Genomic DNA, 26,028 nt, shown 5'->3' on the forward strand with positions numbered 1-26,028 from the left:
AGGTCAAGCAATTTATTAGGTGTTTCCTGTGTTTCCAGCTACAGTCTGCATTGCAAGGAAACAAGTAGTGTCTGTGGCATGGAAGATGAGTCTGTGTCTGATGAGAGCCATGTGTACCAAACTCCCATTTTTCATAAGTGCTGTCATTTTACAGATGTATGACCCTCTTCTCCTGGTTACAGAGGGGGGGGGGGGGCTGGGGGAAGATAATGTACAGGGTTCAGTAGAGAAACCCTTGTAGGCAGAAACACAAATCATGTCATGCAAACCAGAACAGGCTACAGGAACATCACATCTCTTTGCAGAAGACAATAACAGATAGGACAGAGAAAGATGGAGTCTAAGATGATTAGGAAAACAGGAATGGTTAATGGATAACAGCAACGTGGCGCCAAGCAGTTCATTCCATGTCATAAAGATATGAGGCAACACAAACAGAGAGCAGGTAAAAGGTCTTTGAAATTCATCCAATCAATGCAGATGCAGATTTGTGTTCCCAGGATATTTGACAGAGAATAATACAGACTGTGGAAAAACTAATGTATTTCAAATTAAGTCTTTTGTTTTCTTAGCTTCTCGTATTCTCGGTGTGCAGTATATCATCTCCAATTTGAAATTACTTTTTTTGGTTTTGTTATTTTTTTTAAACAGCTCTTCTCTGCAAATTCTAAGCACTTTCTTTCACATTCAAACCCAGGGTTAACATGTATCTTAGGAACATCATTTCTCTTTTACATCAGCCCAGTAAGCTTGAGAAACAGTCTGAAACACATGGGAATAATTCCACCCCACTCCTCACCTCCTGTGGAGGTCCCTACTGTACTCCTACTGCTGCAGAATTTGACTGGCTCCCATTGCACGGTGAAGGCATAGAGGGGTCAGTGCTGCTAAGCCCCTGACCAAGAAGATACTCAAAACTCTATTGCATACGTATATGGGGCAAATTGAGATATTTTACTTCCTCTGAAGATTTAGAGGTAGTAGGGAAGACAGATTAATCTCTAATTCTACTCTGCTTCATTTAAGATACCCATTTTTATTTTCTGTTTCAGTAGAAAATTATTCACAAACCCCCAAATTTTGATTGGCAATTTGTGACAGCCCAGTTTTGCAGTACTTGGCACATGTGTCACAAAGTGCTAATCCTGGAAGAGCACTGAGAAGTTAATTTGTGATGATAAGACTGTTCAGACATCAAGGGTTCAGCATGTTTATACTTGAAAAGTGCTTGGGATCAGGCTATGGCTGACTCAGCTCGGGTGCTCGAGGAGAAAAAAATTCCCTGAAGTCCTCACTGCTCAGAAGCTTGGATCCCTGGCATGACAAATTCGCAGGTACATTGTGGATCTTGTACAACCATCAGGTTCTCAGCAGAAAGCAACAAGAAATGAAGTGGGGCCATGACAGCATCTTTCGAATCAACCAGAATTTGTCTGAAAATCCAGTTAAAGAGCTTCTGCTCTTCCTTTTCACATAAACACTCCTTGTAAGAAAGGCAGTCATGTGTAGTTGCTGTAAAGTGACCATCAGTAAGTGGACATAAGTAACCAAAACCTACCAGTATTGGATAACTCTTCAAATCTAAATGACAGAAAATACAGGAACACAGCCAACAGGCCCTTCAGTAATGCGCTTGTTTTTCACTAAATAATTTACTTTGGTTGCAAGTGTTTATCCTTACTCAGGCAAATATTTCATTGACTTCAGTGGAAATTCTGACTGTACAAGGAATGCAGAATTTTTTTTCCTCCTGTAAACAGAGGTTCTCTGGAATTGCAGCCTGCACATAATAAACCTCTGAAACAATTCAGACCCATCATTCTAATTCACTGTGAACAGAGCTTCAGTATATCTCAGTTAACAATAAACATAGGCTCTCCTCCCAGTCCTATTGAAATCTATGGCAAAACTCCCAGCGACTTCAATAGGAGCTGTAGCAGACCTTGGGGCTTTCAAAGACCAGACATGCGATGGTTTAGCAATCTGCCTACTCTAACTACTGGTCAAACCTTTGTTTTTGTAAAATACAAAAGAGAAAAAGAATGCATTTCTGCCTGGTTGATGGAAAAAAATGTAAACAAGCACTAAGAGGCATTTGTAATAAAAAGTGCTACATGGAGAGCATGAACTTCATATCACTCAAAATCAATTTTATATACTCATCCTATAATAAAATTCAGTCAATATAATGCTTTCCCACAGGTTCCAAATCACTAAATGACAGTTAAGTAGCATCATTTACCCCAATCAATTACATATAAAAGCTAAATAGATCAAAACAAGTTACATCTAACCTATTATAAAATAAAGAACGTTAATTATTGCAGAGTTAAGAGTAGAATTAAACAGAAAATGATGTGGTTTGCTAGATAACAAAGTTAGGAAAACATACAACTAAATCTCTGTATGCCGTGATTACATCACATTTGATAACACTGTCCAAGATGCTGTTGTTTATTCTTTAGATAAATGTCCTAATCAATAGATACATGAAGACAAAATAAGAGTAATTGAGAGGTGTATTTGCCTCTCTATGGGTACATATCTATTGACAGCAAATAGAATTCTCATCAGCAAAAACTACTTTGAGTCTAATTTGCAATTTTTCTTTTGATTTATAGCTTTTAGAAACATCGTGTCAGGGATGTGGTAAATATTCAAGCATTTCTTAGCTAAAAGATAAAGGGCTATAAAGCCAGCTGAGATATGACACAGAAAACAAGGTTTAGAATAGTATACTCAAAACTGCAGGTCACCTTTCTTCAAGACCAGAAAGAAGTAACATGTCACCCATTGCACAAGGGTTTATGGAGAGTCTCATTCTTCACATGATTTTTTGTCATTGATAGCAGATAGAGCAAATTCTAAAAGCTAACCTTTATGCCATTACTCCATTCAAAAAAATTGCATTAATAAAGGCTTATAAGGGAAGTTTTCACACCTGAATCAGCATCAAGCTTTCATTGTGCTAGCACCTATACAAATACATAGGCTTGCTGTGAACTGGCAGTACAGAAACAATCAAATACTTTTGATTCTCAGGGTATTTTTACACATATTTTCCCAGGCAGCAATACCAATCCAGTTCAGTTTACCCATATCTCTAACACTTGCTCCAACCGTCTGATGAATCTGCCATAATCCAGATCAGTAAAATTATCTAGGTTTAGAAAACCCAAAACACTCCCGACTAAATCTTTCTCTCCCTTCATCTCACCCCAAAAAAGCCTGAGGATTTAAAACATAATCGGGTTCATTTTGGTGGCCTGGTTTATAGCCTTGCTCTCCAGACAGCTACCTCAGCACAGCTGAGGATGCGGAATTAGGAAGGTAAAGAAGGACAGAGAACTTTTCATAGTGGCTTTGCCACTATCAAACCCATGAAAATAAACTACAACCTAACTCTGCTTTTTTACTTTGACAAACTATGTACTAAGCAGAAAGAACCATGTAAAGAAAAGCTCAGCTCTGCTTAAGTCAGGGAGTTACTCATCACTTCAGTGAGGATTTCACCTTTTACACCTAACAGAATTTGTCTTTTTCAGTGCAGGCAGCCGAGGGTGATGGTATGCGTATTTTCTATCAGCTATGAGTGCAGGGCTTTCCCTGCCCCTACAGAAAACAGCTTCCGAAGATCAGACCCAAACATTCATTTTCTGTTCAGTATTCCTGGAATGCTCTCCTGCTTCCCTGGGCTTCTTAACTATTTGCACCTCACAGTATCCTATCTGTAAAGTGGGTGTTAAAATATCTATCTATCTCAGATGGCACCAATGACGATTAATATTCATGCTGAGCTTTAACAGACTAGAATGAAAGTTAGTACAGTATAAATGCCTGGGTTTGTTCCTGCTGTTCAGAAAAGCCTTTACAAAGATAATACTTTGCATTAGGGATCTTTCTGACAGACAACGAATGAAACTAGTGAATGGAACTACTGGTGTCACATCAAAAGAGACCCTCTATTCACCCCATCTCCTTTATTTATTTTTTGGCATTATCTTTTTCCTTCCTATCTTTCCAAGGCCCAAGGCATCAAAATTTACATTTTCTTTGCATTTTATCCTTAAGAAGAAAAGGAGGGAGGGAGTAGGAGGGGAAAGTAACAGAGATGAAAGGAACAAACAGCTCTAGATATCAAGCAGCGTAACCAATTCCTTAAAGTTAAGTCTGTGCTTTTGAATATTTTATAATTTATAAACTGGAAACACATTATGCTTTGATTTTCAAACAGCAGCTGAAGTCACATGTCTGTTGTAAACCTTCTAGGGGATAAGGAAACTGATGGACAGAAAAAAACATTCACTTGTTATTTTCCGATGATCCTGGTCATGTTCCAAATTTCTGTGGCAGGTGGTGTGAGAGGGATTTGGAAGGTGGTGGAGAGAAAGGATGAAAGACATTTGGAAGGATGCTTGAGAACAGTTTTCAATCCTGTGAAAATAGGTCCAGATTCTCCCCTTAATCACTAGAATAACACCATTTCCTGTTGCTTTTTAAAGGCTTTATAGTTTGAATGGTGATATTAAGCACAATAGTGGCTGTCAGGTGTGCAAAATTGTAAGACAGACTTTTTCTGCAATTCTTCAAAATCGCCATTTTGTGAAGTCCTGCTGTGCTTAAGGGCCATATCTTTAATTCAGTTGTGACAAGACAGTGTGAGCTGACTTGCCTTAATGCTCTGTAGTGCTCAAGGTAAGCTTTGTATTATAGTCCAAAATGCATTGCATTCAGTGAAGAAAGACTGCACAGGAAACAATACACCACTGAAAGCACCACTAGCACATCCATCTGAATGAGAAATTCAGCCAGATATTAAGAGAGCCAGTGTCTACTAAGATGATAAGCCCCTCTATCTGCCAGCACACCAGAACAGAAGCACTGAGCCTGGCTTTACATGCAAGATGTGAAATAGTTCTGTCCCAACTTTCAGCCAGAGAGGCAGCGTAAGAGACAGGCAGTACAGGGATACTGTACAACTTCAGCCCTTGAATTCTACAACGATAAGGCAGGCTCCCAGGATTAACAGCCCTGTCAAGGGTAACCCTCTGAAGTGCTTATTTGTTTAGAAGAACCACCTCATTCATCATTAAGGAGTGATAGAAATGGAAGCCCTCTGACACAATATCTGAAGTCTACCTGGATGTATGTTTTCTTGGTATCATAGAAAGTCGGAGATAAAACCTTGCTATCGGATTTTGAAAACAGTATTAAAATGAAATACATTACTTGTGTTTATAATGTCTAGTTTCTAAGATGTTTATTTTATTGCTTTTACAGAAATATTGCAAGCCAATTTGAAAGTATGTACTTTCCATGGTGAGAAGAATTATATCTATAGGAACACAATCTTAAATAGAGCAATATAATTTAATATTAAATTAACACACACACCCCCTTTAAGAGAGACAGTTTTTATTTTTACTACATTATTTTTATTACATGGAGATACCCCATGTATGATTTTATACTGCAAAATCAGAACCTGTTTCTTTAGTGGCTTGGATTCCTCAAATCTGGGGCTTTATTCACAGCCCATCTTTCCTCTATATCATACTTAAAATTACAGTGGGGAGAAAGGGTCTAATAAATAACATATTTTTAAGAGTTGTCAATGACTTTCTTGGAAGCCAGAAGACTAAAATGAGGATGGTAAGAAGTGACAGAGATTGAAGAATATAAAACACTACAAGAAGTGCTGGGAAGCAATCCCTCACTCTGTTGGTGGTCTTGCAGATACTGGACCTAATTGGATGTTAAGAATTAAAGATATCTTGTTCTGTCATTTTGACAACGTGTGTAGTGAAGCAAATTAGGGAAGCTCTTGTTTTACCAATATATGCTCCATTAAAATGCATCTACAACTTTTCCAATTCAGAAAAACTGTCATTTACTGTAAGGGCAAGCATAAGATTTCAGTACAGTTGTGGTAGGAACCGGTAGTTTTATTTTGTTACCAGTCCCATGTTTCATAGCCTGCCTGTGCCAAATGCATTGGGAAAAGAAAAAAAACCACAATCCAAATAAAAACCCCCTTGTATTCAGCATTTCATTAATTTGCTCCTTTTTTTTTTTCTCTGAACAAACATGTATAGCGAAAACTATTTTAAATGACCGTGCGGGGTATTAGCACACTCCTAACCCATATATGAGCAGTCTACCAATGGAGAATTTCACATATTTCAGTAAGAGGAAAGAATTATGCAGAATAGCCATCATCAACACAGTAATGGTGTGACTGGAAATACTAAATCCTGTCAATAATTTGGCATCAGAGTTGATGCTGGCACTCTTTTTAAAATTAGTAAGTGATACGTGTTGTGTACGACATGGTGTCAGTCACTGTACATTTGAAATTTCTGCTATGTTTCTGATTTTGTGGGTTTTTTTAAACATCTGATTACCCCTGATTATTCAAGAACCGCTCCCTCAGAAAGTGCTAATTAAGATACTGAAGAGTCTCATCTAATATTTATACTTCTGGTGTTGCACTAGATCATTTTGCAGTGCATGAACAGCGTCATGAAGAAGGAATTAGAAGCAGTATAGCTTTGAGCCTCAGATAATCCTTCACTGATTAGTGAGATTCGCATCATCACCTATTCTGAATGCGCTCCTCTCAGGATGTTGATAAAGCCCTTCAGTATCACAATATGGACTTCCAAGCACAGCTACGGCTTTTCTACCCAATCAAAGTGAAACCCTCAGTTCACCTGGTTAAGCTAGCTAATCCTAAATCGGCTTTTAGATTGTCACTTAACAACTCTGAGGCACTCCAGAAGGATCCCGCACAAATCCTGTGGTAAATGAGGCCTAGGCTGAGTGAAAATGAACAAACAAAAAAGCGTTAAAAATGGACAGCAAATTCTTTATCCAAGACATATTTTTATTTCTTTAGAGTGAGAATTAAGACGTCAGGAGTAGGACAGTTCTGTTAAATTGGTCTTCACATGATGATATATGTCTGCTCAGATTTCAGATGACTACATATTAAACTGCAAACTAATGGAAATAATGTGCAGCGGGTTTGATGCTTTGTATTTTTTGAATATGAGGATGACTAATAATACAAAATTACAGGTTTTAATAAAGAATTTGAAAAGTTTCAGTAGGTCATGCATATTTGTTGGCTTTAAAAATGTCTGAACAATCTGAGTTTATTGATGAACTCCCCAACAGTACATCACCATGTTCTGATGAAATTTTTAGCAGAAATTACACTCCTACATTAATGACTGTACCTTGCAGGAAACTGTATGCTGTCATGTAATCTCTAGGGCTACACACCATACAAAGAGTATTGAAAACCCTCCTTGCTTTCAGAAGAAAATCATGCCCACTGTAGGCAGGGACCAACTGTAGGCTGGCAGCAGCGTGGCTGTAGCTGCTGATTGGCAAGCAGAATGCAAGATAATTCTTGCATCTGTTACTAGAGATGGACAATAGGTGCTGCCCAAGTAGGTTTGCACTTAGGCTTCTTAGATTTCATAAGCTATACTGTAAAATGATGCCACTGAATAGGCTGCGATTTAAAATCTCATACTGGAATTTGTAGTAAGGTAATAATACAGGATACATGCTCTGAAATTATCTTAGAATTAAGTGATAGCTGGAAATTGAACTTGTAATACAAAATTACTCAAGTTTCAAAAATCTTCCTTTCGCAGTGAAATGAGGGAGCAAGATTCCCAGCACTACCTGACAAGTGAAGGCATTCACAGCAAAAGCTATGAGTGGCAGAGAATAAGGGTCTTGCCATCTGAAGCAGATCACTCAAGTACCAATGCCAGATTAAATAGAAAAAACACACAGAGATCTAAGTTTATTATCTTTCATACTGAATTGTTTAGAAATAATAAATAGAATACACAAACCCTATACCACGGTAGTTTATTTTGTCTTGTGGGAAGTTTTAACAGTTTCTGGGATTAAACAGCTTTCCCCTTCTGCGAAGGGTCTGATGTAAACTCTTGTACTGAGGCTTAAAGTCTTAAGGTTGTTAGAAGTTTCCATCAGTCAGTCTGTATGTCAATGGATAAAAAGTTGGTCGCTGATCTGACCTGTTCATCGCTCTCTGGAAAGATGCCATCAAACTACAGACACATTTGGCAATGCTGGGGGAGGAGTGGGGGATTGCAGAATAGGGTTATTCAGTGAGAAAAGTGAGTTCCTCTATGCAATAACGCTGGGACATTGAGACAAAGCCTTAGAAAACTCCAAACCAATTTTACCCATGCGCATGCTCATTTTGTAATTGAAGCCTCCACTTCATAAAATCCTAAGAATTACATGTTTGCCTGTTTAACAGAGGAGCAAAAAATGGGCTACTTTTTATTTCTGAGACAGGTTAAAACAGCCTTTGTTGTTTAACATGCTAGATCTGTGATTTTGCTGAACAATGTACACTTGCAGAGTTACACGTTAGTTCACTGCAGAACAGACTAGCAAAATGTTTAAGAAAACTGCACTAGACAAAAATAACTGTTAAGTTCAAGTTATCTAATATCCATTCACCTGGATGAGAAGAATAGTTACAGCACTTTTCAAATTTATTTTGAAATAATTTTTAAATCAATCTCCTAGAATTTCTGAAAGCTGCAAACACCTCTCACTTAAATCCAGCATTTTATTTTTTTCTCTGTTAACATGCTGTGAATTTATTTCCATTGATGCAGTAACCATCTTTTACACTGAGATTGATTTTCTAATTGCTTAAATTCATCATTTTAGCTGCTTTTAGTTGCTTTTTCAGAAACAACAAATTGTCTGATTTGCTGGTGTGATACTGAAATGTCTTTAATGAGATTCAGCATTTTCTACCACCTGACGAACTTAAGTTGTGCTTTTGTTTCTCACTCTCTAGACCCAAATGTATCCATCTCTGAATTTATACCTGCAAATATTAGAACAATCCAGGACCAAATCCTGAAACACAGTATTTAGGCAATATTGGTTTTTTTCAGCAATGGGATTCTTGCCTCAAAAAAAGCGAGTAGGAAGGGATTGGCAGTTTGTCTGCATTTTGGCAAAGTAAGTTTCCTGCCTCTAGTGATTCCCTTAATTCAGTTGTCAGCAGAGAGTATCTGTAGCAGGGATTTAACCTATAAATTGAAGGGAAATCTTATTCTGAAGCATGAGAAACAGTGGCTATTACAGGCCAGACCCTGAGATTAGGTTTTACTGCCCGGACAATAAGTTAAGGTATGTGTAGGTAGTTTAATGATCCACAGAACACAGGCTGTGCTTCACATACTGGTCCTGCTCTCCACATTTACAGGAACCTGAAGGCACTGCTAATTTACATGTTTTAAAATATCAGGACCATATTTAGAGGAGGCTGAAAGCACTTCTAATTTACATATTTAAAAATATGGTGACCATATCTGGAAAAAAATGAAACAAAAAATAATGGTATACATTCTGAAAAAAAGGCAGCTAAGCTTAATGAAGGGAAAAAATGCAGCAGACTCTAGAGCTATTTTCATTGTGACCATACTTCTTGAGGGATGTATTAATAGACCTGACTTAGGTCTTACTGTATTAATAGGCCTAACAAGGGTTTAATGAATTGGATCCAGCTCACCTAACTTAAGATGTCCACATTGGAGATCAGAGTCCCAGCAGACCACCTATTTCCTTTTATAGTCTTTAAAGAGCTATAGACAATTTTCATGTGTGATTCATTTAATGTATTTCAACAGCTATTTCAGACTGAGATGGCCTGCACTGCATTTTCTTCTAAGCATACAGACTGCCAGCAGCAACCAGTTTAGATATAGGTAGCTGGATATGGTCAGATGAGTCCTACTGTGTAAACGTAATATTTGTCTTCCAGACTAGAACAGACAGTAAGTCCAAAGAGAAATAAGGTTTTTTTGTTGAGGCTTGTAAAAGTACCATTCCATACTGTATAGGAAGCTATAGTATCTTCCATAGCTATACTACATGGTCTGCTTTGTAGGCTATGGAATTCATAGCTTATCCACTCCCAACTAAAGTTTTACTGTAAGTGAGAGATCGCCTAATACATGTGTTTTTGAAAATGGCATTTAAAGATCAGCTATACCTATCAGGCATACAGCAGGCATGTCACATGCCGGAAGTTGATGAGGAAGGTGCTCAGGTCAGGGGTGCGTCTTGTCACATTCTGTTTGTAGTTGACCAAAACAAGCTAATAAAAGTTAACTAGGTTAATTTTTATAGCTCTTTCTATTAGCCAAATGCAGAGTTTATCATTCAGGAGAAAGGTAGTATCATGATAGATGGAAACCAAACACGAAGCACAGACAGCACAAACAGAAGCCAAGCATAGGTCACTGGACAATCAAATCAGGCAACAACAATGGTTTAGGAGTGACTGGGGGCATAGTTCAACACACAGAACAAACGCATTGGTTTGCAGAAAGTAGAATATTCCTTTGAATTTTACTGATAAATCTTTTTTTTTTTTTTTTTTTTGTAGAAGGAAGAGTTGAGGAGTCTTTTGAAACCTGCCAATAATTCATTCCTCTTGTCACATTTTCTAGAGAGAGGTGGAGAACTCCAATCACAAACCTTTGTGGTAAGTCACTCTGTGATAACCAGTATCTGATGGGGTAGGATAATCATGTTACACAATGGAGTAGGTTATAAAACCCCGAAAGAATCTAGTACAGACAGAAAGGGTCAAAATACAAAGAAGAACAAAACATCTGAAAAACTAGGCCCAAGCCACGTCACTGAAAATGGTTATAAAACAAGGCATGCTTATGTCTAATAAGATAGATGTTCTTGGCCTTGATTTCTTGGAAGGTTTCCCTATATGTCAGTATTGAACCAAGCACTTTGGAATAGCATTAGGAATTTATATCCTGGGGATGCCATCTTTTAGACAAAATAAAATCAATGTCCCAGCTAGTCAGGATTCTTTACTGCTTGTTCCAGAATGAAGTGTCTTTATCTCTGGTCTTCAACAGATTCCAGATCCTGTCATAATTCAGTTCTCACTGCAGTTTCACTTAGATCTTCAAATCTACATTACGGTCCAGTTACAGTGTGCATGAAAAAGTGATTACAAACTACCACTGCTCTTGTGGCACCGCATCGCTGTTTAGGAACACTGAATTTGCATGGAGTTGTATTTTCTAATACTTTCATAAAGAAAGGCACTGTAGTACGCAGTATGGCTACTAAAGTACATTCTTGTAAAATGACCATTTACAAACCACTGTTAAAAGGATCTTCTATCTTCTTTCATCTGTTTTTTAAATGGTTTATATTTATGAACACATCAAGTTTATATGACCTAGGCTAGAATGGTTCCTTCAATGGAAAAAAAGGAAGAATATTGCCATTGTAATATACTAGTGAATGAAAATAAAACCCCAAGAGGATCAGAACCTAGGATTGTGAATGTAAGAGACAACCACATTTACTAAGTCTAAACAGTCACTTGTAGGAATAAACTGAATGAATTGTCCTTTAACTTGAAAAGAAAGGAAGAGAAGGGAAGAGCTTACCATTATATTCAGCAAGCTGTTCTGGAACAGGTAAAAGAGAGAAAACATACTGATGCTGATGCCAGCTATATCAGAGGCACTGATAGTTGCATGTTTTCTAGTTTATACATACATTCATGCGTGCCTATATCTGTTTATTGCCACTGCATATGTTCCAGTTGTTTTGAGCAAAAGGTCGCTTAAAAGTCAAAGATATGGCCAGTGAGTATGTTAGAAAATAAATTAATTTTTTTGTAATACCATCCTATGGTTATCTAAACCAGAATGTACTATTAATTTAATTCCAAGCTCCTAATTTATGGCAAGCTTCAATTAAATCAAATTTAGTCCTAAATTTGTATTGAATCTAGAGCCATCTCCAGTCTATCAACAATACACAGATGTCAGAAATGAGACATTTCAAGTTGGTGAGTTTTAACATAAACTGGATTCCAGGTGATACTGGCTTGTCTGGATAGCTGTTTTAAAATACATTTGAAAACATGGTAAGACAAAAACTTGCTGGATAATGAAGCTGCAGTTTACTAAATCTGTGACAAATTTTCCACTGACTTCTTGTGATATCAAGTTTTCTTCCTGTAATTGAATGAATCTCAGGCATTCAAAATCTGTGCAACTTTGGTCTCCTTGTATTTGCATTAAAAAATAAAATGTATTTGTAGCATATATTGTTCAGCTAAATAGACTTTTCAGCAAAATACAGATGCACACACATGTTAACAGACACTGTTTCTTTCACGTCTCTCAAGTCCACCCTGAATTACAGCGAAATGAGAACCCCTAAATTCCTAATTAAATCCATGGTTTCAGAATCTTACTACAGGTGCTGCATTTGTTGTTTTTAAGAACTCAAATTATAATTCTGAATCTTGCTACTTTAGTAATTGCAACATGAGGATGTGCTGGGATGTTTTATAATCATCCTTTTCCAAACAATACTCATTATTATGTTCAGCGATTCTTGGAAAAAAGCAAAAAGTCCAGACACAGAATCAAAGATGAAAAGGACAACAAAAGATCCCACCTGATTTTTCAAAGTCTTATAAATAATTTGAGGTTTGACTTCAAACCAATTCTTAATCTATCTTAACTATTTTGTTCATCTCTGTTTTTTCTAAGATACCACCCTCCCCAGTCATAATAAACAAGTGACCACACTGAACTGAACAACTGAGAGAAGAGGATCTGGCAAAGTAAATAAATAACCCTAAACGAGAGCAAAAAATATCCCACTGCAGGAATGCAGAATTCTATTTGCATCACTGGCATTCGGGAAGGCTGAAGTGTTTTATAGGCAGTACCATATGCTAGAGAATAGAAGACACTCATAGGCATTTTTATGAAAGCAGGGAATTTGCCTTTGGGAAGTTTTCATGTGTTTGTGGAAGCTCACAAGCCTCCCATCATTTTCAGGCATCTGTGATTTTCTTTTTTTTTGGTAACATATGGAACTGTCACTTCAAAACATGCCCTTGCATCGCTATGAAATGTATATTTCATTTCTCTAATCCTCTATGGCAGCCAGAGAGAAAAATATTTAAAAACATACTGCATTTGTTGTGTAGTTAAAGGGATAGCTTGAGCTTCCTGTATTGCAACTTCAAACTTGAAGCCTCCTCATCAATGAAGTAAAAATGGCTGGTAATCATTGCTTTTGGGCTGCGACAGTTACCATGTCTGGTGCTTAATACCCAGCTAACATCATAACTGAAAGAACAAAAGAACAGTAAATATAATCTATCTAGGCTTTTGGATACAAATGTCAGTATCAAAAGTCCAGGAAGAAGTGTAGAGAAAAAAAGAATCTGTTCTGTGATTTCAGAATATTTTATGGTGTATGGCAGAACTAGCCTTCCTCTGACTCCATTGTGTTGCGTATAGGTTATATTTGAGCAATTTACAATATAATCATACTGCAGAAAAGATTTTGGATATGAAATATGAAGGATGAAAATGTTTCCAGGTGGAAAATATTACTGATGCCAATATGCATTACAGCCGCTAGGAAAATGTCCCACTTATCAACTAAGATTTAAAAACAGTATTGCTTTGTAAAATTATTTTCCTTGAGTTCATTACAGAGCTCTGAAGATCTCTACATTTTTAGTTTGCATAAAAAATAAGGAGAAACATCTTGCCCTCAATCTCAGCAAATTCCTAAGTCACAGAGAACCTGCTAGTATGATATATGTTATTAATATACATAAAATACAGGAATGATTATCAGTGCTCCTTCCAAGTGCCTCCCCAGCCCCTTTACGGTTTTCAGATAAAAATACAAATCCACCCTGTAAGCATACTTCTCGGTAAATATGCATATACTTGGAAAAAATTAGGGTTCTCTCATACTTCTTTTCCACTTGCAGGACACCATTTAGGGAGAAGCAGCTAAGCTATCCTAAAGTCTCAGACTGCAAATGTTATTTGAGTACTTCAGAGGACAGACACAGAAGTTGCCTTATTTCCCCTCCCACATGCTGTCTATCTACAGCATTACCAAGACAACATACGGTTAGCCATTAACAGCACGCCACATTAAAGAAAACTGGTCATTAAAAATACACCCTAGAGAGAACTTGCCAACTCATTACATTGTTTTACATACTGACATTGAAACAATTTTATCTATGTGAAACAAAAAAAGTACACATTTTTATTGTGCTTATTCATTTGAACATTTCAAACTGGAACTCTGAATCACTCAGGGTTAAATCTGTACAAATAATTTCAGTGAAATAAATGGGCATAACAAGGTTGAGCATGTGTAGCATTATTTGCAGGCTCTTCTAAGCCACTAGTTCATAATGAGTCATCTTCATTATACCCAGAGAAATGCTATTGCTAGCAGAGTTTTGAAAGTACCTACAAGAATTCATTTTTGCCATTCAGGCTTAACATGCATAGCTCAGTCTTTGAACACACTGGGATGTTTATATAGCTGCACACATAATATACTGAGACAAGGTAAATCCCCACTTTTCTTTCTTGTCTTTCAGGTATTTTCAGTGGTTTCTTTGTGTTTGTCATTCTATTTGAATTTTGCAATCCTAATTCTCAAAACCAGCTGAAGAGTAAACAGAGAGGCTTTGCAATATGAAAAGAAGAGGCAGATGAACAATAAATAGCAAATAATGCAAGCTTCTTTTGCATTTCTTCCTTTAAACAAAATAAATCTAGAGTAAAAGCTTTTCTCAGAAAAAAAAAGGAAATGCTAAGGAAAAAATGTGCAACGTGATATAATTTTAACTGGCTAAGAAGAGGCAGTTGGTATCTTTGATACATACTCAAAACCCTTTGTCAGGATTTTCTCAGTGGTTTTTTGCTCCATGTCTGTGGAAATTACCTGACTATTTTCAGTCAACAGCTGCTGGAAAGGCATCCTGATGGCTCCCATCTCTCCCTGCAGTCCATTCTGTTGACTTGTCCAGCTTCTCCTGGGGCTCCCTGGAAATAAAAATCGTATTACTAAGTAAATTGTGCACCTTCTTTCTGTTTCTCTCTAGATGGCAGCATTTGCCTTAAGGACTTATCTCTAGATGAACATTTCTCATACAAGAGTAACAATAAGGGCTCAAGAAAATACTATCAGGGACAGAAAATTCTTTGCCATTTGTTTTGGTTTGATTTTCATACTTTTCACTATTTCTTTTGCTGGTTTTGTTTTGGTTTGGTTTTTTTTTTGGAAGGAGGGGAGCATGCATGACTCTTCACATCGATAACTGAAGTTGTTTTAGCACAAGCAGTTAAAAGCTAAATATCTCAATGCAACTGTGTGTATGAAATCAAAATACAGTGGAAGTTCAATTAACAGAATAACAACATGCAGAGAGTAAGCAAAATATATTAAATTGACATGGATTAAAATTAATTAGTTGAAAACTTCCCCCCCAAATTCCGAACACATCTGAGACAATGTTTAAAGCCTGAAAACAGTTGGGCTAGCCTTGCTTTCCATTTCTGAACTCTGTATATTTGGTATAATTCAATACACTGAAAAATCCTGTTCTTGGCACATTCCTCACTTTCATACAGACCCTGGAAGAAGCAGATTTATAGAAGACTTATTTCTAAGGGCAAACACACCTTCACATTTTAAAATCAAACTTTGAATCATTTGCCATTTGCTAAAACCCTTATCTCCTACTCCATACATTTAGGGGAGGATCTCAGCCCAGTTGCCTAGCCTCATTGCTTTACAGGGACTAAACAGAGATCTCTAAATGCAGGCAGGAAGACTCAATTAAGAGACATAATCTACATTATCAGGGTGCATCAAACACAGCATCACCAGCCCGTCAAAAAAGGGGATTATCCTGCTGTATTCAGCACTGGTGCAGCCTCGCCTCGAGTGCTGTGTACAGTTCTGGGCCCCACAATTTAAGAAGGATGTCAAGGTCTTGAATGTGTCCAGAGGAGGGCAACAAAGCTGGTGAAAGGGCTGGAAGGAACATCCTGTGAGGAGCGGCTGAGGACTTTGGGCTTGCCCAGTTTGGAGAAAAGGAGGCTGAGGGCAACCTCATGGCTCACTACAGCTTCCTGAGGAAGGGGTGTGGAGAGGGAGGTGCTGAGCTCTTCTCCCTGGTGCCCAGTGACAGGACGCATGGAAACGGCTCAAAGCTGCACCAGGGGAGGTTCAGACTGGACATGAGGAAGCATTTCTTTACTGAGAGGGCGGTCAAACACTGGAACAGGCTTCCTGGAGAGGTGGTCACTGCCCCAAGCCTGTCAGTGTTTAAGATGCATTTGGACAATGCCCTTAATAACATACTTTAACTTGGTCAGCCCTGAAGTGGCCAGGCAGTTGGACTAGATGATCGTTGTAGGTCCCTTCCAACTGAACTATGCTATGCTATGCTATTCTCTTCTCAGATAGACTACCATATTTATTCTTATTATATCCCCTTATCCCACACATTCCTGGTGCTTGCTCATCATTAGAAATAGCTATATATTTTGATAGTCCTTACTGTAGTCTTATTAATCATTTAAGTAATTCAAGACTAGACTCCTTACTTCTACAAAATAGTTACACTGAAAACTGCTTAATTTTTTATTTGTGAGAGTATGAGGATGTGATATCCGTAGCCTGAATTAAATGAAAGAAATGAGATTTACCTAAGATGGGAAAAGTCTAGTTTATGATTAATGCATTTTTTTCAAATAAATACTATTCATAAAAAAAAGACACATATATTATTAGGTGTATGCAACATACATTCTTCTTGGTTTTCAAACAGATCATAGCTGCATTATACATCCCTCTAGTAAGTTTGTCCATCCGTAGCCTATTCTGAAAGGATACATTGCAGTCATAATTAATCTGTATTTTTAGTGCATCACCACAGGTACTCCTAATAGGAAGAAACGGCTATCAGTTGTGGTAATTTTTTAGTAGACATATATAACTCATTCCCTATTTACTGCTTTCCATGTAACTGCAACAATGTTTCCAGATTTCTTTTTCTAACTTGTCATCAGCCAGATCTTCACTGCCAGCTCTGCCCATACTCTGAATCTCATACAAACTAGAGATTTCTTAAAAATGAGCCCCATCTTCATTTTTCTTATGCTTCCTTTCCTCCTCCCCCCCAGTTTGCATTTGTCTCTTAGTCCCCTAAAACTTCTTGAGTTTGATCTGGGCTGGCAAGCTGAGCCCACGGATCCTTGGCTGTCACAGCCATGGCATTCCCCCGCACAGGACGGGGCTGCTTAACTGCTGCGTGCCAGTCACTGCCAGAATACGCGCCTTAAAAGGCTGCAGTGTGAGGGGAGATGTTGGCATTTCACTGCTTGTTAGTTACACCGAGAAAAGGAGGAATATGCTAAAATAGAAAAACCCTAAATATACAGTACAAATGGGCCAAGTGTCAACTCATCTAGAAAAAAAAATTAAAGTAAAAGCATAAAACTCTAATGCTGTAGCAGTTTGATCCAGCCTCCCTATTTTATCTGCTTATCTCAGCCTCATCTGATGAATGCCTAGCCATTCAAGAATTTATTCCTCCTCTCTCTCTCAGAGGAAACTTCTGTAATTATTTTTAAAAATAGTGTTGTGGAGACTTGGTGGCCAAATGCCTATTGATCATGTGGAAAGATACATTCTTCTTCTGACTTCAAAGACCACAGTGCTGTCCAAGGAACTAAAACTGGCAGCCAGAATACTAGGGGAGAAATAGATAGGGGTAAGGACAGAAAGACTGTATCTCAGAATGAGGAAAAGAAACAATCATCTTCAAACTCTTCACTTAAATTACAGCAAAGGTACAAAGCTACTGCAAGGTGCCAGACTTGCTGGAATAACTTTTGAAGATAATAAGAATTATTTGAATAAATGGGTTATAAATCTACTTGACAAAATCATCTCTAAAGTTACAAAAGCAGCAGTTCTTTCTTACGTTGATAGAAACAGAGAGGTCATGTTTAATTTAATAATCAAGCAATCAGTGGACATTAAAACAAATGGCATACTCCAGATAAATTTTCAAAGAGGGCGGAAAAAGTCATATTGAAATCAGATGCCATGTGCATCACACATCATTTCTTCCTGTACTATACTCCTGCCCTGTCCTGTTTTTTCCAGCTTTAGAAAGCTGTTTCTGTTTCTTCTCCCTCAGTTGATATGATCCGGTTAAATCCAAGCTTTGGAGACACTTGCATGAAACATCAGTGATTACTTGATTTCTCAGCATATAAATCTAACTACAAAACTTACTATGTAGGACTCTGTTATGAGGTAACTTTTCCTATGCTACATTTTTGCCTCAGCTGCTATCTGCCCAGAGACCGGCATAATACTGTCAAAGCAATATAACATATTAAGCAATTGTTTTCCCAGAACAACCTGATAAAGCAACAAAAGGATTAGACAGGGCCTTTCAGCTTTTCAATAAGCAGCTTCAATGTAAGTTAAACTCCAAGCAGCTTTTAGCTTCTAAAAATCAAGGCCACAAATAGCTTCTGTTAGATAGGATCTGCTTAGAGAGGAAGCTCTCTTCAGCTTGCCACTCTGCCAGCTTCCCCAAACCCTCCTCTGCTTCTCAGGACTTTGTCCAACACTTTTACACCAAGCCACAGCTCAATTCCTAGTCCCTCTTCTCTCCACCTCACCTGACCCCTGCAGCACAGATGATCTGCAGCAGTGAGCAGAACGCCTGTGCACCTAAGCGAAGGGCACAAGCAGACCATGAGGGCAGGCAGCCTTCCTAACTCTTAGTTAGTGGCTGAATTAATCAGGACAGGTCACACGATAAAAGAAGTTAATGAGACGAAGCGCTGCCTCATCCCACGCCTGCCCAATTTTGTCTGTGCTGCCACCACTTCTCACGGTGTGGGAGGCAGAGTTGTGCCCTTGCCTTAACTATATGCCACTGTTGCATTTCATTCTGTCCATAACTAGGCAAATGTCCTGATTTGCAGGTTTTGGCACGCCTCAGCCTTTGCCTGGTAAACCTCCTCAATGAGAGCTGACAGTAACACTAGATTCTCTCACATTCATCTCCTAAATTTATGCCACCAAAAGGGAACCCCAAAAACTGAGGGGAGGACAGAAGCTGCACAGGTTCTGCCTGCTTCCGTGGGCACAGCCAGCTTATACCTTGCTTGCTTGCTAGCTAAGGAGAAGGTGGCAATGTGGCATTTTGAACAGCTATTACCTATCACTGGATGTAAATGTTGGTACAGAACTTTGGGGTCTAATTTCCAATTTGACATCACTTTACTGAGCTGTATCAAAGGGGCTATATATTACACCTGCAGGAGGACAAATCTGAACAAGGTACTAGATTTTAATGTCTGTGAATTGTGTGGTTAACTAGAAAATAACCAACATAAACACAAATTCTGAAAACAGGAGTATCAGCCAAACTGGTTCACATATACAATCCAGGTTATATTACTAAGCTCTAAATTTCCTGACCTACTTCACATGTAAGAAAGTCTTTTTCAAAGTCATTAGAATCAGTTAGCAGTATCCATATCTTGCTTTACTAAACTGAAATTTTCAAAAAAAAAGGGTGTTTTGCATGCATTCATTACATTTATTGCAACACTGTGAGAACTTTTATTATATAATATACAATTACTTGTTCAACACTATCCTTATAATTTACAGATATGCAAAACGGATGAACTTTGTATGCAGCTGAATAATATATGCACATACATATAGAGAAAAGCATGAAGAAGAAAGTCCAAGTAATATTTTTGCTTTTACACAGTTCAGATGAAAGTGTTTCAGAATGACCACCTATCCCCTGGAATGTTTGATGCCGCACTAAAGCTGAAGACAGAGAATGCAGTTTGCAAAGTAGCCACCTAATGAGTGATCTTAAAATCCACATTTGTTTGTGCAACTTGACACACAGGATTGCAGTTACCAGACAAGGCGCAGCCTCACAGGCAGATGCGAGTTTAACACTCTGTGATCTTTACCAGATGCTCTGAACTGGCTCTGGTCTTGGACCTACGACAGTTTTGCCTATCCACTTTCAGATGTCACCAGCCTCCACTAGCAATTAAGGGATTGTCTTTCCTTGCAAATGTATGGTTTTTACATACCGTTTAGATGACTGACCTTGACAGATCAAGAACTGATCCCACACCATTGTACTCCCGCTGGCTGAAATGGAACTGGTGTGAATAGGTACATGTGAGATAATTATTTGGCTCTCAGGTTGAAATATATTAAATGCCTATTTTTTTTTAATTTTGTCTAATTTTCTAGTTCAGGTCTTTTAAAACAATTACACTATGTGAAACCAAAAATAAAATTATATCAAATATTTGTGTGGATTTTTTTTTAAAAGAATAATATGGGAAAAAAACTTCCTTAGCCTTACAGAGTGCAGACACAGAGTTGGGTTGTTTCCTGTTTGATACTTTTCTTTACCAGTAACAAATACTTATGACTTCTACAGTACATATCTATCTATCAAAGTACTTATACCACCACACTTTTATATGTTCCTTAATGGGGAAAGAGGTTTTCTCCTCCCCTACCCTACTTTTCACTTAATGAACCAGAAAAAATTAAATGAATACACCAAGTACTTCTTGATTGTTATACAAAAAAGTTACTGCTTTTCTTCTTCCTTCTCCTCTAAAAAAATGCTTTTGATATAGGGAACTTAGTATGGGAAAATTTGAATGTATGATTAAACAAAAACATGAGCTTACTAATAACTGTAGTGATCAAGTGATATTGAAATCACAGAAGCAGAATAAGAATTTCAACAGATAAACAGTAAAGTCATGTCCTATACCTTTCACGGAGACTTTAATTATAGAGTACAGATATTAAGAAGGCAGAAGAGTCTGTTTATAAGACCGCAAAGTTTTAAAACAAATCTTGGGATTGTCTAGTATATGCCATAATAATTTCCATATTCTGAATCTCTTGAGTTTTTTAAAACTGCATTTTGATAGCTTGATCCAAGAGTTATTCACAGTAAATTGAGAACTCTCAAGCTTTGCAAAAGACTATAGCATCATTTCTGCCAGTAAAAATATAAGAACAAAGTACAGACCCCACTTGGCTCAATTCGTCTTCTCCTCTACCCCCCCTCCCCCTTTTCTAAAGTGCTCCTTGCTCATCTTTGCCCTGGGACATTACGCAGCAGACTGATCGCTGAAGTTCACATGCTTTTTATCCATTAATAGCCTATGCCAGAAATACTTCAGCTCTTCCTGGAGCTAAGACACAGAGGTTGCCAAGAAAACAGCCTAGCTGCCTGTGTGCTCCCAATCCACTAGATGTCTTACCAGGTTGCCTGAAGGCAGCATCTGCACCTCCCTCCAAAATGACATTGACCTTGCATGGTGGCCTCTCATCTCTGGCAAGATAGGTTCTTGTCTCCACTGCATAGTGTTTCAGTACGGGTCCGGGTGGATCATCCTGCTTCTGAAAGAGTTCCCATGTATGCTGTGGTATAGTTTTGCATATGTCCTGGTTTCAGCTGAGAGGATTGATTTTCTTCATAGTAGCTAGTGTGGGGATATGTTTTGGATTTGTGCTGGAGACAGCATTGATAATATAGAGATGGTTTTGTTCTATGGACCTGTTGTTGAGCAGTGTTTACACGGGGCCAAGGCCTTTTCTGCTTCTTGCACTGCCCTGCCAGCGAGATGGCTGGGGGTGCACAAGAAGTTGGGAGGAGACACAGACAGGTGACCCAAACTGACCAAAGGGATATTCCATACTATATGATGTCATGCTCAGCTTATAAGGAGCTTGGGGGAAGGGGGGATGGGGGGGCGGTGGCATTCAGAGCGATGGCGTTTGTCTTCCCAAGTAACTGTTATGCGTTAACAGAGCCCTGCTTTCCTGGAGATGGCTGAACACCTGCCTGCCCACGGGAAGTGGTGAATGAATTCCTTGCTTTGCTTTGCTTGTGCACGTGGCTTTTGCTTTACCTATTAAACTGTCTTTATCTCAACCCATGAGTTTTCCCACTTTAACTTTTCCAATTCTCTCCCCCATCCTGATGGGGGGAAGTGAACGAGCGGCTGCGTGGTGCTCAGCTGCCGGCTGGGGTAAAACCACGACAGCATAGCAGTCAGAAGAACTAATAAAACCATAAAAAAATATACCACCACCCCCCCCCCCAACTGTTATATGAAGGTTGTTGTTTACTGATGATGTCAAAGGAGAAGTTGTCTTCCATAAGGGAAGACAACGCCAATCCCTTTACCCATAAATATTAAGACAAACAGTCCTGTATTGTCCATATCCCAGCAGTTCCTTGCGCTCTGTGGGCAGCAGAAGGATTGACATGCTCCTTGTTGCCTAACACGAGCAAGTGATCCAGGAGGACACTTTGGCAACTTGAGCTCTTTGCCCTGATGCAGTTCTAGAGGTCTTCCTGATGAATAATCACTCTCTATGATCCACAGTGGCTTCAATCAATTGAGAAGAATGAGTTACTCCAGTAGTTAAAATGTACAAAAATTAAAGGTAAGCTGAAATCTCCTTCTATAAGTCATGGTCCATTCAACTGATTTACTATTTTAAGTTTCAGGATTTTCATTAAAATATAAATGAATTTTACAGTTTCTTAGGATATGTCCTTCTGGTGATCACACACCAAGCTGCCCAACTAAGAAAATCCTTCAGGGGAGTTCTGGAGGAGCATGAAGTGCAGATGGACATCTGAAAAGTGTGATTTGCTAGAGGTCAGGAAAGTTTATGCTGACTTTAAACCTCCAAGTTAGTGGTCTCAAAGTCCAGCAGTGTGGAAAAAATTAGCTTTTAAAAAGATAAATTGTTGGTCTTCTCCCACATAGAGCTGGTGACAGTGGGCTATTTTCCAACATAGTTGTCCAGAAGATAAGGGGGCACCTCTAACTATGAGGCACTAAATAGTTCAACAGAGAAGCTCTCTAAGCTCTTTCTGCCCCCTTTGCCCTTTTCTGCACTGGTCTTCACTCTCCTTTGTTGATCCCTTTCCTTGCATCCACATTTTTTGGCTACATGTTCCAGCAGGGGAGTGCAGACTTGTGGGCATACTGAGAGACTCTACAGCAATTGCCTGTTCACAAAGGGAAAATTCACCCTTGCCTTTTACTCAAATTGATGGGAAATTGTTTTCATGATATATATTCTAAACCAGGCCTTTATGTTGGAAATTATGGAAATTATTAAAACCCACTGTAGCAGGAGCATTATTGTGTAACGTAACAGCTATTGCTGCATCCTTTGACCATTCTTCCCAGGCAAGAAAGGGAAAATATCATGCCAATGTCTCAACAATTTTTGGATAGTTTTGAAATGCAAAAGAAGGAAACATAACAAAAGACCATGTCACTTCATAAAAACATGATGGAGGGTGAAAACCTGGGTTCTTATTTTCACATCCATGTCAAGCAGGAATGATTTTCTATTTTTCCAGTCTTACTGTATCTTCAGCATTGTAGCTGTGCAGTTTGAGAGGCCTGTATGGCACAAGCTATACAAAGTCTGTTGTATGAATTGAATTTTTAAGCTAAAGATAAGATGGTGCCTGAGCAAGAAAATTTGATTTATACTAGGAGAGGGGTTAAATTAAGGTGATAAAGGGCCAATGGAGTACAACAGCTCAGGGACTACCCAGAAAAAAAGGTTACTTTTTCCATTATATTTACAAAAGTCAAGGCAGTTTGCTGCAAGTCACTGAATGCTTTCAGGCAGATAGTTTTCTTGTACTGGGTCATACAACTTTTTAAAAATCTTTTAACTTCTATTGCTATTTAGTATTTCTCTTAAGACACTGTCTTAAGGAAAGGAGGGCTTCACTGTGCTGGACATTGCACAGAGAAAATACACAAACCTTTTCTTGACAGTTTTACAAAACAAAAAACCTTTCTTGATTTAGGGCCAAATTCTGTGCCCACTTACATTCACACAAGCCCATCACTTTGCAGATGGAGGATATAATAGAACTGGTCACCTTGTGTTTACAGTTTGAGATAATAATTAACACACACATTAAGCAACATTGTATATAGCATCACTAAAATTATCAGTGTAAGCACAGCAGCAAAAGGGTGTGCTCACTGAGTAGAAATCACTTTTTATGTGATTTACCCACATCGTGCCCTCATAATGGAAAAGGCCAAATTTAAGAAAGGCAACCAGTAAAGGAGTTAACTCAGACTAACTATTGGGATGCAAAGCTGTACAGGCAGGGGTTCTGGCTGGTGATTGCCCATGCTGGGAACTGCCCACAGAAAGCTGTAGCTCTTGTCTAGGGAACATGCTACATCTCTTCTCCATCTGGAGTCAGGCTGGTTCATTAGAAGTAACCTCTGAAGTACATCCTGGTGTTTTAGGCCTCTTTCGATAAATCTCCAGAAAACAACTCAGGAGGAGGAGTTTTTTCCACTACACTGGACTTCTAATAAATAGATGTGACCCAAACTTAAATTGCTTAAATTAGTGTCTTTAAGTGGCTCCTTCATGGTTTCTCAGCAGCAGGTAAAAACAGAGATTTGTATTTCTCTTAACATAAACTATGCTCGAGAGCAAAACAGCAAACTTTAGCTGTGATGGCTGGTTACTGAAAGAAGCTGAATCTACACTGTGAAGTGTGGATGAATCTTAGACCCCATAAAAGTCAACAGGAACTCAGGGAGAATGAACAAGCCCATAAATCAGATTCAATTATTTTTGAGGTCGTGTGTGCTGCTTTGATTCTCTACTGTGAACAAGAACTCTGTTATCTTGCCTCTTTTCAGTACCTGGCTGTTTCAGTAGGTAGGAGGTGAGATGGAGTACTGCTAGCCCCATTTTAGTAGTAAGATACTCCAAGCAAAGCATTTCAGGGCGTTTTTAGATGCCTTGGATATATTGCTGCTCATGAAGTGCAATAATCCCTGAGAAATGTCTGAAATTGCTCAGTGCTGTTCTGAAATGGGATATGGCATACACAGAAGGAAAGTATGGAAAAAAAGGAAGGGAGAGTAAAAGAATGAGAGGGAATTTGCCACATTCTGCCAAGTTTTCATGAAAAACACAGTGATCACATGCTAAATCTTGCAATGGCTGTCAACTGTAATGTTGTCAAGTAGTCCTCCATTGCTTGTAGAGCCAGAGATGAGAAGGGTTTAGAACATTTTAGGTACTTCCACTATATCCTATTAAGTGAGAATATCTCCACATTTTCTCTTTATAACCATAAACTATGGGAAAGACAACCTCTGCTTTATGTATGATAAATGAGTAAATGCCTTACAGTCTGGGAAAATACTGCTTCTGGGAAATTGTTGTTGTGGGAGTACCAACAGACAGGGTGAGGTGGCTGGTAAATATAGAAATGACCAGCATTAAACGTCCATTCTCCTATCTAGATACTGGTTGCTGTTCTGATAACAAAGGATCTTCAGTCAGATAAATTTCATGCTCTTTACAAGATCTGCTGCCAAATATACAATTTATGTGTGTATTAGACCAGACATTTAATTTCTGATCGATGGAGATTATTTAATCTAATACAACATATGGACTTCACATTCCATGCTTTCAATTTTGTGCCTCAAAGTATCTATGGGCACAACAGTTGGCAATTTGGCCTCACCTTGATTATCAGAGAGCTTTTAAAACCAGACAGACATCTTTGGTTACCCAATTACACTGTCCTGATATGAATAGAATAGTTGCACAGAGACATAGACAGGCAGTGAAATAGAAAAGAATAATAAACCCATTCTTGTTACTATCTTATTGCATTTTAATCTGATAGTAGGCATGCCAAAATCATAAAACATTTCCACCAACACCAGATTAGTAATGAAAATGTTTCACATTCAATTCCCAAGATAGATGTGGCTATAGTTGGTTTTACAGACATCTAAATCAAATCAAATGCAGTTTCTTTCTACTTCAAAAATTCAGCCTCTGAATTTTAGTTTTACAGTCTTTAATAACTCTAAGATTGCATGTACATAAAACTAAGCCTATTTCACCTTTGAACTCCATTTTGAAATTGCTGTAAACACTAATTAAAGAAAGCTATGTCCACTTCTTTATTCCTGTATATAACAAGACAGTTTATTTCCT

General features: G+C 38.3%; 1 long non-coding RNA gene across 1 annotated transcript in view; it reads right to left on the bottom strand.

Moving 5' to 3' along the window:
• The window catches only part of LOC142601691 (uncharacterized), a 163,849-nt gene that overhangs the window by 59,716 nt on the left and 78,105 nt on the right, over positions 1-26,028 (bottom strand). The window contains exon 3 of the long non-coding RNA XR_012835257.1: positions 14,842-14,942. This is a non-coding gene — a long non-coding RNA (uncharacterized LOC142601691). The remainder of the gene's footprint in view (positions 1-14,841; positions 14,943-26,028) is intronic.

This window comes from Balearica regulorum, chromosome 4 (assembly GCF_011004875.1).
Source record: "Balearica regulorum gibbericeps isolate bBalReg1 chromosome 4, bBalReg1.pri, whole genome shotgun sequence".
Lineage (NCBI taxonomy): Eukaryota > Metazoa > Chordata > Aves > Gruiformes > Gruidae > Balearica > Balearica regulorum.